General features: G+C 39.9%; 1 protein-coding gene and 1 long non-coding RNA gene across 8 annotated transcripts in view; one reads left to right on the forward strand and one right to left on the reverse strand.

Annotated features, from left to right (window-relative positions):
* The window catches only part of LOC311627276, a 570,423-nt gene that overhangs the window by 554,480 nt on the left and 80 nt on the right, over positions 1 to 15,863 (reverse strand). The gene's annotated exons all lie outside the window — the stretch shown is intronic.
* The window catches only part of BBOX1 (gamma-butyrobetaine hydroxylase 1), a 63,630-nt gene continuing 54,403 nt past the window's right edge, over positions 6,637 to 15,863 (forward strand). Inside the window, exons 1-2 of one of the 7 annotated variants that reach the window (XM_084893610.1) lie at positions 6,637 to 6,685; positions 13,602 to 13,740. The gene's annotated coding sequence lies outside the window, so the exon portion shown is untranslated. Of the gene's footprint in view, positions 6,686 to 13,323; positions 13,741 to 13,987; positions 14,169 to 15,863 lie in introns of those variants that run through there. The other 6 variants (XM_084893606.1, XM_084893607.1, XM_084893608.1 and 3 more) reach the window with 6 other exon arrangements.

Here is a 15,863-nt window from a genome sequence, read left to right on the forward strand (position 1 = left end):
CTCTTGATTGGGGTGGGAGAGTCCGATCAGGGGCAGGTGGCAGGGAGGAGTGGCCCCAAGGTTGGCCAGCTAGCCCCACCTCTTGATCAGGCAGTTCGCTGGTCACCATGGGGTATAATAGTGACCAGTCATTACAGTTGTTATGGCCTTTGTGGTCGCTGGCTTTATATATATATATATAGATTTTACTCTGAACTTCAATCACACAGGCAGAGGAGCTTGAGTATTCTTCACCAGACAGATGAAAAGCCCTGTAACCAAAGAGCAAGGGTTTTCTGTAGTTTGACATCTACAATAGCTATGCTAGATAACTGTGACCTATCCTATAATAGGGTAGGCAAATGGAAATTTCAGGAAATATTCTAGTTTATATTGAGTGGTGATTCCTTAAGTGTTTGATGTAGTATTATTAAAATCCTATATAATAAAAGGGTAATATGCAAATAGACTGAACTGTGGAGCAACCAATCGCTATAATGCTCAACACAGGAGCTGTCCCCTGGTGGTCAGTGAGCTTCCACAGGGGGAGCGCCACTCAGCCACAAGCCAGGCTAACAGCTGTTAACCTAAAAATCAAGTGAATAAAATATCTGATGGTCAGAATAAACTGATAAATATAATAGAATCAGGGGCATAGAAAGGGAGTGGATTGACAATGCTTGGGGGGGAAAGGGGTGTCGGAGGTGTGGGAAGAGACTGGACAAAAATTGTACACCTATAGATGAGGACAGGGGGTGGGGGGAGGCGGTAAGGGCAGAGGTTGGGTGGGAACCAGGTGGAGGGGAGCTATGGGGGGAAAAAGAGGAACAATTGTAATAATCTGAATAATAGATTTATTAAATTTTAAAAAAAACAAACACTAGAAGTAAATTTTTCTGGTCCATGTTTATCAAAACTTTGTCATATACTGCCTAAATTCCTAGGAAAGATATTGTACCTATCATCACTATTTGCATCCCCACCTACTGGATATAAGAGGATTCATTCCTCCATGCCAGCCTAGAAACAGGCCTTCATCTTTCCCAGTTTTACCAAGCCAGTAAAAAATAGAATCTTGTTTCAGTATCAGCGGTTGAAAATTGTAAGGTGTTACTACATATGCACACATGGAAAGGGTTTCATAATATAAGTGAAAAAGCAAGTAGTAATATCTCATTTCTTATATAGATGTATCTACTTAAACATGTGTCATATATATGTAAATGTGTGTATGTATGTGGGTGTGCTTGTAGACATACCTTTATGTAAGTATATAAACATTAAAAATCTTGAAAAAGCCCTGACTGGTTTGATTCAATGGATAGAGCACCAGCCTGCAGACTGAAGGGTCCCAGGTTTGATTCCAGTCAAGGGTATGTACCCTGGTTGTGGGCACATCCCTAGTAAGGAGTGTGCAGGAGGCAGCTGATCAATGTTTCTCTCTCATCAGTGTTTCTAACTCTCTATCCCTTTCCCTTCCTCTCTGTAAAAATCAATAAAATATATATTTTTTTAATCTTGAAAAATATTCTCCAAACCATTACCATGATTCTCCCAGACAAATTAATTTGTGGACAGAGGAGTAAGGAGAGAACTTTAATTTTGATGTTTACATAGTTCACTATTGTTTAAATTTTCACGATCATGTAAAATTTTAAAATAAAAGAAACTGACACGGATAAAATTGCTTCTCTAAATATAAAACAAAAAACTTCCTTACCCAGAATTCTGCAGCCATAATCTCCACTTAATGATTTCTTATAATCTCACTGAGAAATAAATTAGTATATTTACATTATGTGTCATAATTCCTATGTACCTGGCATTTATCACTAATGTTATTTAAGAAAATACTATATCAAACACTGTAAGTTATAAATATTTTAAACATCATTTATTGATAAGGTAGTCAGTAATGACAATTCTCTTATCAATTAAAAGGGATGAAATACAAAAAAAATCTCATGCTATACGTACATGTGACTGGGCTCATGAAAGTAACGGAATCATGCTAATGTACTATAAAGCAAATGAATTCCAGATTCCCGTTTATATTGCTTTTAGGAGGCTTTGGCTTTAGAGCTCTGTGTTTATTAATTTTTGTTTCAAGCCATTAATGAGCCTGCCTAACCCTTTCAAGTAATTTATTAGAGGAGTAAAACAACTTTTCCATTGAGATGCTTTTATATCTTCAACTTATCTATCTAAAAGCATTTTAAAATTCACTTCTGCATTGGCAAATTAAGCACACATGTCTGAATGAAGCCTTCAATAGTGGCTTTTGATATTCAAGATGACATAGTTCCCTAAGTAGAAAAAAAAAAATAGAGTATTTTCAGGAATTCAGATTTGGCTAGACAAATAATAAACTCACAAATCATTGTTTTCCAAATGCTTTGTAGAAAGGGTGTGTGAAAGGCTCCTCACCCACTGCTCAAAACAGGCAGTTGGGGAGGAGGGACTGACCTTCTTTCTGCCAAAAATGCTGTCAGAGCCTTGTGAGCTAATTGGGAAAAAATGGTCGTGAAAGAAAAACAAAGAATGCTATAGAACCATATAAAACTGAGAACAAATAAAAAGCATCATAAATGCACCTAAAAAAGGAAAAGAATGTGTCTAGTTTCAAGTGAGCAAAAGCCATTAATATACATTCCCAAAGGCAGGTTTGCCCATGAATCACACACATTGGGCCATGTTTGTGAAGAGGTTCCGGGGTAGCATATATTTTCTTCCAGACACATTCTAAATTCATCTTTCACAGCATATTATCAAATCCTAAATCTATTTGCCCAGGCATCTGTTTAAGTCCTTTGTAGAGGTGTCCCAACAGCCTGGAGAATACTTCGTTTGTTAAACAAGTCAGCAAACAGAAGTATGCGTTAGTTTGCTGAAATAACTTCAGAGCCAACTTGTGGCAAAGATTCACAAAGGAGGTACACGCACAAGAAAACAGCAAGAATATCTGAAAGTTGCTAAGAGAGTAAGCCTTAAAAAGAAAGTTTGTAACAATGTGTGGTGATGGACTTACTTTGGTGATTGTTTCACAATAAATACAAATATCAAATCATTGTGTTGTACATCTGAAACTAATGTAATGTTATATGTCACATATCTCAGCTTTAAGAGAGAGAGAGAGAGAAGAAAATAAGAGAAAATAGCAAGGAAAGCTCCCTAGGGTCCCATTGAATCTCCTAGAATTTAGCCAAAGAATAAAAGACATATTCTATCTTCCATGAATTTTTACCATGAGACTCAGAGGAAACCTGTTAATTTCAAGGTGGACCTATAGGATTCTGACAAATGTTACAGTTTTGATTTGGGAACTATTTGATAATCTTAGGAAAGCATCAGTTTATCAGTGTGTGTCTTCAGATCCACAGGTAACATTCATTTAATCCCACTTCTAGCCGTTGGAGTTCATTTCAGCCATCATCCCTCTGTTACACATCCTTCCAAAGGTAAAATTCTAAACACGAATATATATTTATGCAAATAGACCAAACAGCAGAACAACTGATATGCAAATAGACCCTAATATGCAAATAGACAACTGAACAACAGATCACTATGACGTGCGCTAACCACCAGGTACACACTCGGAACATGGCAGGTGTCAGAGCGTGGAATATGGCAGGCATCAGCCGCAGTTGGATGGTGCACCAGAGTGGGTGCACCAGACCAAGGCGGGGTGCCAGCTGCTGTCATCAGAGCAAGCCTCTAACGGTTACTGAACATTCTTTGCTCCTGTGTGCCGCAGTCCTGCTGGACGCTCACAACCACTGCCAGTGCTGGAGCTAATGCTCACACACACTGCCAGCACCTGGCACTGGCCCTGATTGCTCAGCACCATCAGCGGGTGTGAGCAGTAGCTGCTGGCCCTGATCGTTCCTCAGGGCTTCTCCATCTCCCACTGCTCCTGAGGGGCTGGCAGCCACTGTGAGCACCCACTGTCGGTGCTGTCAGTGGGTGCAAGTGGTGATTGCCGGCCCAATCACCTTTGAGGGCTTCTCTGCCTCCCCCTGTTCCTGAGCGGCGATCAGAGCAGCAGCCGTTGCTCACTCCTGCTGACAGCGCCGACCCTACTTGTACCAGCTGCTGATGCCAGCTCCAATTGCTCTGCCCAATGAGTGGGTGTGAGCCAAGCCAGAGACATCAGCGAGTGGGAGCAGGGGATGCCAGCAGACAGTGGACTAGGGTCCATGGTGGGAGGGGCCTGGTAGGGGCATGAAGGATGGGCCAAGACCCTCCCCTGTGCCCACAGTAGCCTCACAGCCCACAGTTCCTTTCAAAGTGCATGAGTTAGTGCACTGGGCCCCTAGTTTTGTAAAAATGAATGCTTGGCCTAACTGAAGTCAATGCTATAGAAAATCCCATGTCTTGTGTTCAAAAGGTGCTTGAAGGAATGCAATAGTTTGCATATCTAACACCAAATCTGTAGTACACATTACCAGGTTTGGGGGTAGGGGATTAAAGTTAAGAATGACTGGGAGTATGGCTTACCCTAGAAAGAGATATATTTTTAAAAAATGCTTGTATTCTGAGACTCCTAAACTTTTCTTCTTGTACCTTTTATCCAAGAGCAGACGTTGCTCTTTTCATGTTCTGCTTTAAATGATTTGGTGCCTGCCCATCTGTCTCACATCAGCTCCTCCCATCCTCTCCCTTATCACTAGATGCATCTGCAGTGACCTGTCTGGGCCTCAAGGGCACGAGGCTGACCCTTCACTCAAGCATTTCCGCAGCGCTCTTCTGCCTGCCCTGGATGTCCTCATCCTCTCTCCAGCCTGCTGCTCTCTCTGCTTGGGGCGGTTTCCACCTTCTCCTAAAGACTGGCTGTGTCTCATCATTCAGGGCTCAGCCTGAGCATTTTCTCCATAAAATTGTTGTTGTTTTTGTTTTTGTTTTAACTTTCCCCAAACCAGCATGACTACTATCTTTTCACTTAAATTCCTCTCCATCTTATTATGCTGCTTAGTGTTTTTTTACAGAACCTTCCACTCATTGAAATAGTCTCACTCATTTATTTGTTTGTTGTCTGAAGAGTTCATAGTAGGCTCTTAAACATGCTTGTTAAATAAATGAATATTGCAGTCGTGTTCGGTCTCTTCATTGCTACACAGCGATAGGAGTTTGGGTTTTGAAGTCAGAACTGCATTTGAATCCCAGCCTTACCAATTACTAGCTTAGTAAACTTGGGCTTCAGTTTCCTTGTTCGTAAAGTAGGGAATAATCTTAGCTACCTCACTGGGTTTTGTGAAGAGTAAACAAAATAAAGCATAAAACACTGATTAAAGTATCTGCTCCATAAAAACTGCTCAGTAAATAGTAGTGACAAAATAGTGCTTTTCTCAAAGGACATTTGCATTTAAAAAGAGCTCAGGAAAAGATTAAATCTTAATGAAGAGATGCTTGCAATCAATAGGAGACCTACCACTAGTGTACTGTCTTTGGGCAGAAAATAGGCCATATTAAGGAGGGAAGTTAACTAGCACCCTTCACATCACACTTTGAAGGTATTATTATCAACGTTAGAAGGCAAGAACTGTCTCTGGGAGGGTGAGATGGTTGAAACAGGAGTGCAGATATTGCCACAAGGTTACCTGACTGATGAGTAGAAGGCCTTTATCCAGTAGCATTTCTTGGAAGAATTTATCAGAATCAAGTATTGGCCATGCAGACCCCAAAAATGTCAGTCTCCAGAGTTGATCACACTTAGTGAGACTGCCTTGCAATGTCCAAACTTAAGCATATAATGCAAAGACTAATTTGCTGGATTAGAATAAGAATACAGCTTTCAAATGTCTAATATATTAGCCTGAGCAGTCCATTGTCTCCCTCTAAGAAAAAAATATAATCTGTGGAGGCCAAATTTTGACATAAAAATGTCTCTGGGAGCAAGAACTATCTTTTGGTCTCGAATGTTACTGAATAATATATGCTATTAGTCATTAATGCATCCATCTGTTTTGCCAAATCCTTTGATGGTGCAGGAGGGGTGACATCAGATTTCCTATTGTAACTCTTGTTTTTCAATGTTTCCTCACCTTCCTACTGCTCCTTTCCTTAAATTTATTAGTATCGTTTATCCTACAAGTGCTTGGGTCTTACCAATGCAGCCAGGTGATAATTACAGTAATAATTTTCTAGACTCACATTCTGAAAACATATTATTTTAAGGTTTTACTATTCCTTAGTATATTTCATATTTACTATTTGTGTCTATGAGTTCATACATTTGAAAATTGTCAATGACAATAGAAGTCATAAGGATTTCCAGATATTGGGACTATTAAAATAATATTGCAGTTTCCCCCTTTCAATAACATAGTTGGACTATAGTTCCCTACTTCCTTGAAAGGACAAGTGACCACTGGACCTACTTTCGCCCTTCACAGCATCTGGTGGTGTTCAAAGTAGTAGAGATTTTATCAGTCTTGATCCCCAACCTCATGGAGCAGATCCCACTGCCTACACGTGATTGGCATGCCATGTGTGTGAGAAATACCCCCTTAGTTGTCTTAAGCTGCTGAGCTTTGACAGTTATCTATTTATATACCATAACACAGCCCATTCTCACTAATATAGACATGAAAATCTGAGTGTCCCTTGATGATATTTGGTTTTCCTTTAGATTGGAAATAATCCAGATTCACTATCTATAGAATAAGTTTGTTGGATCAGAAGATATACAAGTTTCTTCCAAACTGTAAGTTATATATCTATATTTGCTGATGATTTTCCCAAGCACTGCCTTTAATTTAATGTCCATTTTGATGAACCTGTGTTTTCATTCAGCAGCTTGTTCAGATGAGTTTTCAACACTTGAGTAATCTGATAGGGGATACTCCTTTAAGGAGATCTTTTGGAGAAAGAACTGTGTTTTTTTAATAATATAAAGGAAGATTCCCAAAGTCTCTACTATGTTTACCAGAGATTTATTTCCTAAGGTTTTTGAGTTTATAAAAACAGAGCTCAGTCAAACAACTGCTTTGTAGGAACTCATAGGAGAAATTAAAAGCAATTTGTGGCCCTGAAAAGAAGAAAAAAAAATCTAACTGCTAAAGCAATATTGAGGAGGAAAACAATGTCTCATCGAGCTCATGGTATCAACACTTTGGGAGGAAGAAAACATTCCCATGAGAAGCAAAATACCTTCTCTTAGGAATTACTAAAGAAAAAAAATAATAATGTTTATACTAAGTGTACCAATCACCAACCAATGGGTTTTGTTCATGAGTGAAAACTATTCCAAGTAGAAATTATCACTCATCAAGCTTTACTAGATTAGCCAAGCAAATGAGAGGAAGGGTGCCACTGTTGAATCATTTGTATTTCCTATTTCTTATGGGTTCATCTTAAAAACTGAATACATTCCTCACTCAAGGTAACATATGGAATGATAAAATTTCAAGTATTAATTCAAAACCATTTCTCTCTCTACTATCTCAGAATATAAAATACAACTGAGAACAAAATTAGAGCATAAAATACTGCCTTTGCTCCCCTAGGCTCAGACTTGCAGCCAAATGGAATTTTACCAAAATTTCTGAAATGAGTAACATTATGTGAACACTGTTCCCTTGGGAACTGTATGAAAATGAGATGTTTATCACAAAAGTTTCTCCAAGAAAAACTCTAAGGGCATGTGTCTTGACCTAGAGACAAATGCAGAAAATTATGAACACCTAAAATTAGTTTAAACTAAAAACTTGAATTTCCCCAAATATGATAATAAAAGAGATAAGATTGATTAAATGGAAATTATTGTTTCAACATTTATTGATTGTATAAGAGGTGCCAAGAACTGTGTTAGATGCTGTCACATGAACTGTATCATTTGGTCAATAACTGTAAAGTGCAGATTAACTTACAGATGAGTGGATTACCTAATGTCATACAAATAATTGGGCCTTTTATTCAAGAGGCATTTAATAAGGATCCATTATATATCAGCAATTTTCTATGCACTAGAATGAAATGTTAACATTTGGGGGTCCAAGGATGAGAGTACAAGTTGAGGCTTTCATACCATACCTCAATATAGTCAGTCACACACTACTTAACAATGTTTCAGTCAATGATGGACTGTACATACTTCAGTGCTCCCATAAAATAATAATGGAAATGAAAAATTTCTATTTCACATAGTGACATCAAAGCTGTCCTAATGTCATAATGCAATGTATTACTCATAATGCAATGGTGATGCTGGTGTAAACAAACTTACTGCACTTATCATATAAGAGTATAGCACCTATTGTGAACAGTATATACTTGATAATGATAATAAATGACTGTGGTACTGGTTTATATACTTACTTTATTTTATTTTTAGAATATACTATTTCTACTTATTTTTTAAAAATTGCTGTAAAACTATGCCAGTTATGTTGGCAGTAGCTTCATACATCTCCTGTTTACTGTCCTTGATTGCATCATTTTCTCTTGTACTTTATTTAATTCCATGTTGTTTTGTACAATAACATGCCTTATAGTCTTGCAGCATAAGAGCAATATGCTACACCATGTAGCCTAGGTGTGCAGTGGGCTATATCATCTAGATTTGTGTAAGGGCACTCTATGATGCTCCCACAACCGCCTAACAATAATTTCTCAGGACATACCCCAGTTGTTAAGTGGTGCATGCCTGTATTTAAAATTATAAACAGGAGTATGCCAGGTCCAGCTGTTATCAGCTCAGGAGAGCTAACTATATGCACCTTTCCTAAATTCACATTCAATGATGTTGCATTGGTAGCTTGAAACTGGCCATGGCAGGATCATTTACACCATCACAATGGCAAACACTGCAATCAAGTTTTTTGTTTTTTCAGAGAGCCTCTTATTAAACAGCTACCAACAACACACCACTGCTTGTAACAACCTGTTGAATTAAATGTACCATATAACCTAACCTTAAAAAAAAATACCTTCATAGCCTAGAAACTAAACTTGAATTTAGAATTGCCATATTCCTTGTTGTTCCACATTAAAATTTGGTAGGGAAGGGAGAACCAGTCCCTAGACTCTAGGCCCCACCCTGCAGCCTATGGCCCACAACTATCTCCACTTTGACGTCGCATTTCAAGTTTCATCCTGCAGTGGGAGGGAGATCATCTGGGCACTCCAGACCATGCATCTAAGCGACATCTATCCATACAGCACACAGATAGATAGCTGTCCCAGACTACATCCTGGGATGAGTGTGTACAGACCAGCAGGGCAGAGCAACCTAGAGGAAGGGAAGGGAAAGCTCATAGGCCCTGGAAATAGACACAAGTCTTTGAAAGTCAGAAATGTCAGGGTCTGGCTGGCAGAGCATTATCTAGAGTTGGGGGATGGTGCAGACATAGATATATCACTGTGGAGAGTGGCACAAACGGAAGAGGGCCAGAATAGAGCCCCCTAAAACATAGTAGCAGGGTCAAGGCCTCCATTTCCTGTTGTAAGAATGGGGCTAAATATGGAAGGCCCGAAGCTTTCATGGAGGGAATGTTCTACTACAAGAAGGTATAACCGTTTAAATATTAAATATTTAAATAGCTAAGATAAATTATTTTCAAGATTAAATTGGTTCATCACCACCCTTCTTTTCAGCCTAAGAAAAATAACATGAAAAATTACCATTTATTGACAGCTTATTATTTACTCAAAAATTACTAAGTTCTTAGAGACTGAATGACTAAAACTTCAGAACTTAGCTATTGATTTGAGTTAGCAAAATGAGTGCTAATAATTATTTACCATAATAGTTTTTGTTATTGGAAAGACTCAAGACAGGTTCCTACTCAGTGCATACCCTGCCGAATCCTTTTGCAAATTCTGGACTGAGCTCCCTCCTTGCTCATGGGTCCTGTCATCCTGGGTAAGAAAAGCACTTTCGTTATTACTTGGGAATTAAAAACACATGGGCACAGAGAGCAGATTGTTCAGGGTCTACCAGCATACCACTGCATTGTACATATGCATAGTACCCTGTTTCCCCGAAAATAAGACAGTGTCTTATATTAATTTTTTCTCCCAAAGTTGCAGTAGGTCTTATTTTCAGGGGATGTCTTATCTTTCCATGCTCTAGGTCTTATTTTCGGAGGATGTCTTATTTTCAGGGAAACATGGTAAATACTTCAGTACAGGCCAAAAAATTATTAACAGTAATTACCTTTGGGAAAAAAAATTTGAAGGAGGGATAAAAGAGAAGTACATGTCATTTCATATCTTTCTATAATTTTCTTAATAATATGAGGGCTGTGGGATTAGAGGCCATTTTGGTTTTCTTCTTTTTATAGAAATATAAGAATATATATAATTGTCTTTAGTATCATTAAAACACATTTTTGTTCTTACATGATATAAAATTTTTAAACAATTACCAAAATTTAATTTTAAAAATGCTGCTATCAGCTGTTTGTAAAATTTTTAAACAATTACCAAAATTTAATTTTAAAAATGCTGCTATCAGCTGTTTGTATGAGAAATATCCCTGGCAAATCCTGTTTTTCCTATCAAAATAGGAAATGGTGTGGCTGTAGAATCTTTCTATAGGTTCTAGATTTTGCTGAAGCTAATTAGTCCTGCCCGCTATAATATCTTGTTGTTCCCAGGACAATCCCCTGAGCACCAGCATATGCTGAAAATAATACAAGTCTGCTGCCACTGGAGTCACCAGACTCCAATGGCTTCATCCTCAAGAAACACCACCTGCCATCAAATTTCTGATTGATGGACAGACCTGGAGGGTACACAGCTCAGTAAAATAAGTTAGATAGAGAAGGACAAATATTGTATGATTTAAGTTACATGTGGAATCTAAAAAAAATGAAAAACAAAACAAAACAGAAATAAACTCATAGATACAGACAACAAATTAATGGTTGCTATTGCTAATGGCAAGGGGGTCAGGAGGGGTAAGCAAAATAGGTGAAGGTGATTAAGAGGTACAAACTTCCAGTCATAAAATCAGTAATGTACATCATAGGAAACATAGTCAATAAAATCATAACTGTGTGGTGACTGAAAGTTACTTGAATTATGATAGTGATCACTTTGTGAGGTATATAAATATTTGACCACTAAGTTGTATACATGAAACTAATAAAATATTGTATGTCATAGCTATAATAATAAAAGCATAACATGCTAATTAGACCAAACAGCCGAACGATTTTTCCGATGTCATTCTAGATGAAGCTGCCATGGCAGGGGGCCGAGGCAGAGACTGTTAGGAGAAATCAGGCAGGCAGGCAGGCAGGCAGGCAGGCAGGCAAGCAGTTAGGGGCAATGAGGCAGGCAGGCAGGCAGAGGGGTTAGGGCCAATCAGGCAGACAGGCAGAGGGGTTAAGGGTGATCAGGCAGGTAGGCAAGTGGTTAGGGGTGGGTGCTCAGGCAGGCAGGCAAGCAGTTAGGAGCCAGCAGTCCTGCAGGATCAGGCCTACACCAGCAGTCAAACATCCCTTGAGGGGTCCCGGATTGAGGGACATCTCCTACCCCGTGCACGAATTTCATGCACTGGTCTTCTAGTAATTAAATAATAATAATAATAATAATAATAATAATAATAATAATAATAAAATCTCTGAGTAAGATCCTGCTCAATGTCATAAAATCTTGCTTTTCGGACATTACTGAAGAAGTCTTTCAAGCAATCCAGAGCATCTTTCATTCATCATTCATCGGTGCTCCCTGGTAATGAGGGCATTGTTATATTTCTGTTTAAAATGAACACTGATTGTCAATTTGTCAATATAACACTGATTGTTATATTTCAGTTTAAAATGAACACTGTGTTTCTAATGTCTAATGCTTTGGCTACAGTGAAGTTCAATTAGCTGACCTTCACATGGAATTAATTTTAAGAACAAAATTTTCTTAAATCAAAAAAAAAAAAAAAAAAAAGAACACCTGGGCAAGTTTGAATATTTCTTGCTCTGGTACCAATGCACTTTGTCACCTTTTGTAGTTCATGAACCTCTATGGTCTCATTTTCTCCATCTGGATCTCAGAGTTAATAGTGTTTGTGACTTCCAGGTTATTAGACTGAGAAGCCATATGTGAAAGCAAGCTGGAGACGGAAGAGTTAGCACAGGGGAGAGAGAACCCTCAGGGAAATGCTCCTTTAAAAAAAAAAAAATTTAAAGGGGCTTCTCGCACTCAAGGTTAGGAGTTGTTTGTTCTGTTATTTGTTTTCAATGTGGTGGGTTTTGTTGTTAATCTTCACTCAAAGGTATTTTTTCATTGATTTTTAGAGAGAGTGGAAGGGAAGGCGGAGAGAGACAAAGAGAGAAAGAAACCTTGAAATGAAAGGGGCATATCCGATTGGTTGTTTTTGACACATGCCGACCATTGCTGGGGATTGAACCTGCAACAGTAATACATGCCTTTGGCCAGAATCAAACCCAGGACACTTCAGCCCACAGGCCCAGCAAAGGCAAAACCAGCTAGGGCAATATGTGCAGGTTTTTAAACTTTAACTATTAACAGGTTTTTTTGTTGTTATACTCATCTTTTAGAAACCCTGTACATGCAACGCCTTTTTATCAGCAACATTTTTAAAGCTTAAACAGAATTTACCGAATGTATTCCAGTAATTGTTACCAATCACCAGGTGTGAAATAAAAATAGTTGAGTGTATTTTTATTATATCCTCAGAAATTTTTAGAATATAATTAACTGATTGCTACTGGCATGCCTTAAAAAAAAAAAAAAATGAAACCCAATGGCATGCATGGGTTTCAATGGCTGGGGGTGTTTACAAAAGCATCCCAAATCCACACACTGTCCTGCCCTGTGTGGGAAACAAAACCTGCTGTTATTATCACTGGCACTGAGTGTCAGTAACTTGACCGGGGCTTGGGGGAAGGAAGGAGGAGATGGAGGAGGGACTGCAGGAAGAGACACACTTTAAACATTGCTGTGAAAGGAGTTGTCAGGGCATCATGGAGGGAGGAGGGGATGCTGCAGCCCTGGAAGGGGGGGTCATCCTGGGCAGCCAACCATGAAGGAGGCTGTGGAGAGTTGGGCTTCTCTATGTCTAGCTCTTTTGTTCCTGAGTCTCCCATCTGTGAATACCCCTCAGGCAAGAAGCAACAAGTAGCAGGCTGACACTGCTTCTGGTGGTGGTGAAGGGAAGGCAGAGGGCTCAGGCCCCTCTTTCCTGGGTATTTGTTGCCACCTGCTGACTTCCTGTTAATGGAATCTGGACCCTGTTAGGAACTAGGACTTTAGCCTTGTCCGCCAGCCCTCCCCCTACCTTGGGCACTTCCCATCTGAGTGCCCAGCAGCCAGGCTCTGGGTCCCTGGCTCTCTGCCCATCCTGCCCTTTCCCTTTTGTTGCCCTAAGGGCTGTGTGTTGTGAATCAAGTCACTGGGCAACCAGGTGCCTTCAGAAAAGCCCTCTCTGGCAGCTACTGTTCATTCCAGCCAAAGCAGCGGAGAAAGCAGGGCATAGGGCTCAGGGGGACCCGTTCCCGCCGTGTACCAGCCCCGGACAACTGATCAAGCTCCCTCTAAAGGGGATCATATGGAATATTCCATGGTGGCTGGGTAGATACCACCTCACCTCTTGCTCAGGTGAGAGCTGCTAGCTCCTCCCTGTTAAATGTGCATCTCAATGCCTTTTCTCCAAGGGAGTTTTGCAACAAGAGAGCTGTCACTGTGAACAGGTGGGACAGGAGTGACAGCTCCTTCACTTGCTGCTGTCGCTGCTGCTGGTGCTGGGACAGGAGACAAGACAGGTGAGACCTGCGCCTCCTTCTGTTAGGAAAGGTAATGCTTTTCATTGAATCCTGGGGCTTTGTGGTTTTAGGCACTTGTGGTAGTGCAAGTATTTTTTTTTTTTTTCTTTCTAATTGCTTTCACTTTAGGCCAGAAAAGCTCTTTTTTTTTTTTTTTTTCTTTTCTTTTTCTTTAAAATTTCCAAGCTCCTCTCAGGAGTTGCTACACCTTCAGATTGTGACATCGCTCCTCATTTGCAAGCCTTAGCTGTGTGTGGGGGCAGGGCTGCGGTGGAGCTGCCAAGAGCAGAGAGAAAGGTTCCCAAGAACTAGCCCTACATCAGTCATCGGAAACTGGGGGCAGATCAACCCGGAGGTGACAGGCACCAGGAGGCTCTCTTCTCAAAGAACATCTAGGAGACATTTTCTTCCGTTGCTATATTTTGCGAGGTTTGGCGTCTAGAGCACATCTGAGAACAGGTATGACGGAGCGGAGCTTTCCCATCTTTGAAGAGTCTTGTGGATTCAGGTCTACGCGTTGGAGGTGGGGGGGGGGGAGCATCCGATAGGAAATCCAGGCGCATGGATCTCATGGCCACGTGGGGTGCAACGGAGATGGTCCAACAGGCATTTGGAATAGACTTGATTTTGGAATGCAGTGGATCTGATTACTTCTTGGCAGCTTCTCTTTCCTAATTATGTTTGGCTTAGTCTAGCAGTCAAGTTAGTTTGCAATCCCTAAGTTGATCCAGAAAGCGAACAGAGGGGACAGAGAGAAGATTGTCTATAAAGCAGGCTGGGTGGTAGGGCATGGGGGAGGGGCGTTCCGGTTGGGAATGTTCCTCATTGAATAATTCACAACCCAACCCAAAGAAAGGTGACTGCATATTAAACCCCTGCCCTTGTTAAGCCCCAAAAGCGAGATGTACCAAGTGTCTTTAGGAAGGATATGGTGCACCCTTTCAACTGTTTTTGCTCCCTAAATGTAGCTCGAGAAGAGCTACGACAGGTATTTTGCATCGAGTTTATTGAAATATGAAATTTCCCATAATGAATATATGTTCTGGTTCAGAGCTTTAGAAATCTTCTTACGTCTAGCATCAATAAGCTGCATTACATCAGTAAAGGGACACCTTAATCCCTGGAGTTCCAATCTGCCTGTGGCAATTCCATCAGAGCAGAGCTAAAGTTTTCCCTTTTGAGATTTAGGAACAAGCGAGCGCGTACAATTTGAGACTTTAAACAAAATAGCAAGCAGAATCGTGAGCCTGGTCAAGATAATGAACTGGTTTTTCAAATGGCTTTATAGAATTTGTTATTCAGCTGAACATATGTTTATAAATTATTAAGTAACTCAACCACTTATTAAGTCAAGCTTAAAAAATAAAATAATATATAAGTTGAAGGGCCTTATGTAGCAAGTATAATTATTAGAGCGTGTATATATTCAAATTACAATACATTAAAGTTCAGACACTGCTAATAAAATCCGGTCAACCTCAACCTTACCAAGTGGAAGTTAATTGAGTTTTATGATTAAAAGTTGAAATATAAAGGAAGACCAATATTTTTAAGCCTTTATGGTGTAATGTCTAGAAAACAACTTTTGGTCTTCTCCCTCCAAGGATGAAATGTAGCATGCTGAGGTCAACTAACAACCAATAGTCTTGAGATTTTAGCTACTATTTTACAGTACATTTTTGGTGAATTGAATTTATTGCCTGGAAAATTATTCAGCCATAGGTTCTCCATGATGTAGTTCTAGGCAGTGGTCAAAAATTCCTATTTCCTCTGCTTTCAAGTCAGCTACTTCACCTATCCACACTCAAGATTGGTGTATAGCCCACTGGCATGGCTCAGTGGTTGAGGGTTGACCTATGAACTAGGAGGTCACTATTCGATTCCTGATCAGGGCATATGCCCAGATTGCAGGCTCAATCCCCAGTGTGGGAGGTGCAAGGGATAGCTCATCAGTGATTTCTTCTCATTATTGATGTTTCAATCTCTCCCTCCCTCTCCCTTCCTCTTTGAAATCAATAAAAACATGTTTTTAAAAGAGATTATATGCTGAAACCAGTTTGGCTCAGCGGTAGAACGTCGGTCTGCGGACTGAAAGGTCCCAGGTTCGATTCCGGCCAAGGGCATGTACATTGGTTGCGGGCACATCCCCGGTAC

Source organism: Pipistrellus hanaki, assembly GCF_964339955.1.
Source record: "Pipistrellus hanaki genome assembly, chromosome: 9".
NCBI lineage: Eukaryota > Metazoa > Chordata > Mammalia > Chiroptera > Vespertilionidae > Pipistrellus > Pipistrellus hanaki.